This window comes from Symsagittifera roscoffensis, chromosome 5, assembly GCF_963678635.1.
Source record: "Symsagittifera roscoffensis chromosome 5, txSymRosc1.1, whole genome shotgun sequence".
In the NCBI taxonomy this organism is placed as follows: domain Eukaryota; kingdom Metazoa; phylum Xenacoelomorpha; order Acoela; family Convolutidae; genus Symsagittifera; species Symsagittifera roscoffensis.
This window is the reverse complement of record NC_087066.1, coordinates 45031632-45034589: the sequence shown is the minus strand read 5'-3', so window position 1 is coordinate 45034589 and position 2958 is coordinate 45031632. Positions and strand designations below refer to the sequence as shown.

General features: G+C 37.3%; 1 long non-coding RNA gene across 1 annotated transcript; it reads right to left on the bottom strand.

Moving 5' to 3' along the window:
* Positions 1 to 616: 616 nt before the first annotated feature.
* On the bottom strand, positions 617 to 2436 carry LOC134846383 (uncharacterized). Its single transcript, XR_010162795.1, has 2 exons — positions 1571 to 2436; positions 617 to 921 (listed from the first exon to the last, which is right to left on the bottom strand). It is a non-coding gene; the product is annotated as an uncharacterized LOC134846383 (long non-coding RNA).
* Positions 2437 to 2958: the final 522 nt, after the last annotated feature.

The following is a 2958-nucleotide window of genomic DNA, read 5'->3' as shown; positions in this document are numbered from 1 at the left end:
CTTGTAGTTTCAGCACCAGAACAATATGAACAAATCTTAGAATACAGTTGTTCATCTTCTGGATAAACTCCAAGAACTAACTCGCGAAAACCAGTATACACTAGATCTATTGAGACTGGGAGATATAAGAGTGAGATTAAGATTGGTATTAGACTAAGTAGTTGCACGAATCTATCTGGCCGAAAATAAGATAGCGTGACGAACAGACGGTGTACCTTATCTGAAATTATTCTATGAGTAAAGGCGAAAGTTCATACCTCACTATTGCCATAAAGTTTTCATGCTACTTTATAGAAGTATAAAATGTATATAGCATAATTGAGAACTACATGAATAGCGTTTTTAGTCATCCCGGGTAGTTTTCAGTCAAAACACTTTGAGAAACACTTTTAAGTTTAAAGATTGTCAATATATCAATTTGCTAAAATTTGAGTCGTATAAGGATTCGATACTGCCATTTTGTTTTGCCTCAGTGCAATTAGGCTAGTGCAAATAGTTCCACCTGGGAATCTAAAAAAATCTAGGACCGGAGCACAAGCTGCAAACTGTTTTTTAATTGGTCTGAGTAAAAACAAATTAACTCTAGGATTTAAATTCCTCGCTTTCTTCGAAAGTTGGAACAAAAAATAAGTTCATAAATAAAACAAAATCAAAAAAAGTTATTGACCAAATAATGATAACATGATTAAATGAACTACAGTTTTGGTTGCAACTACAAACGGTACTACAAAACAGCAATATACTACAAACTTCAATTACAAAAGGAACAAGTTGGTTTTGTCAGATGCCATGTTGCAAGTTGTTGGTACAGTTGACAAGATGCTTCATCGCTAGTATGGACGAGAGAGTGTCACATATACCACTAGAAGAATAACCAAGGCTAACAATACACTGAGCATGATGAGAGGTTTCTTCCACAACCTAAAGCAAAAACAATAATGGTCAAATTCAGGGGAGGCGGCTGGCTAAAATTTCTCAAAGGTTCCTCCCTTTTGTACTATTTTACGATAGCCACTTTTGATTGACCAGCCCTAAAAGTAAAGATTTTGCTGATTGTAGTCAAATCTGGGTTTTTGTTAAAGCTTGAAAACTTTAAAATGAGACTTATAAAAAGTTCGACAAAATTTTTAAAAAACGGTTTTGTCAACAACTCTTCTGAATTCAAGGCTAGGGAAAGGGTGATTTGATGTGTAATTTTTCTTTCAAAGACCATGGAGGTCAACCCGGGTTGTAGATAGTATTTCAACTGCATCTTACCGTCACATTACCTTTCCAGGCCTTTTTGATGGTTTTAATCAGTTTTCTTTATAAGACCGCTCAAAAACCGCTTAAAAACCGCTCAAATCTTGCTTGAAAAACCGTTCAAAAATCACGGCAAGAAATGAGCGGTTTTTCCAAAAAAAACCGCTCAAACCTTGCTGGAAAACCGCTCAAACCGCTCATATCTTGAGCGGTTTTTGAGCGGGATCTCGACCCGGGCAACCACCACCAACACCATCCCCCCCCCCACCATTTCCGCCCCTCCGCAGGTATCTGCTCTCATTTAGAGCTCAAAATGCTTTAAACTTACTGTTTTGACTGGAAGGCATGTGTATAGCTTGTAGATCTGCGTGGGTCACTATCAACAGCAGTATCTGTCTTAGCTTCTTCGCCCTCGGCCACCTCCAGACGCTTTTTCGGCAACAAAGGGTGACTCATCTTTTTATTGGCGTTCTTTTCTTTCCCCGCTTCTCTTGGTATTTCGATGCTGGAAATCGAAGCCGCCGACTTGTCTACTTCATTAACCTCCTCAAAAGGCCTCTTTAAATTTTTTTGGGATCCCGTGGTTTCTAAAGATGGAATATTTGCGGCTTCAATCGGTACCATTGATGAAAATCTGAGGAAAATAAAGGCTAATAGAAGGAAATTTTTTCGGCATATCGAACTGGTAGTAGTTGGGTTCATTTTTAATAAAATTCAAATTTCAAAACTTTCAAACCCTATTGATGATTTTAGTGAAAACGTGAGAAAGTTGGTATTGGAGGAACTGATTTCACGTCTATTTGCTGGTAAGAGCCATCGAGTGATCGTGTATATTACATGTCAACTGAACTCATAATTATATGAGCCGTATTGAAGCTACTTTGTCACAAACTTGTGAACTCAAAAAGTTTTCGTCGTTCAGACTGACTGCTCTGCGCTCAATTAAGTCAGGATTATTTGATAACTCGCATTTTGTGTTTGGATTTGAATAAATGGCTAATCAATTATAGGGAGATTTAGTTCTAATATCGTCTTTAAGAACCAACATAAGATAAAATCCAATACTTTCCATTCAGCAAAATCAAATTTTTGTCAATTTACAATACTGTAGGTAACTTTTTCGAAATGAACAGCTGTACAATGTATTATTATCACAATGCATCAAATATGGTAATATGGCTAGACAATTATGGCACGTTTAAGATCGAGGCTAGATTATTAGAGATTAGACACTATGGTACGCGTAAGTCTTAAGATCGTTTTGCAGGCGGTCTCAGGTCGGTCAGCCCATTGCCAAACAGATTTTTGAGCGGAACAGACTCTAGTAATTTTTTTAGCGTGGAAAAGGGTGTGTTTTATGAAACTACCATTTGCGAGCATATTTTTTTCATTTTTTCCCCAGACTTTTCATTGACTAATTTTGGTCCAGTTTTTTGGCACAAGACTATAAATGTTTAGCTCTGCGTCAAATGATTGTCTAGAATAATAAGATCGATCACAAGTTACCAAACACGGCCGAGAAACCAAGAGAGGAAAAAGTTTTTCTCATGAAATGTCCCAAAAGCAATTTTCTGCCATTTTTTGCGATGTTTATGAAAATGGCACCAAATGAACCGAAAGGAGAACTTACTGTTGGTGCATCATAGAAACACCACCTTAAAACGATCTGGATAGTGAAGATATCAAATGCCAAAAGAAGAGACAGGGGGAGTAGCC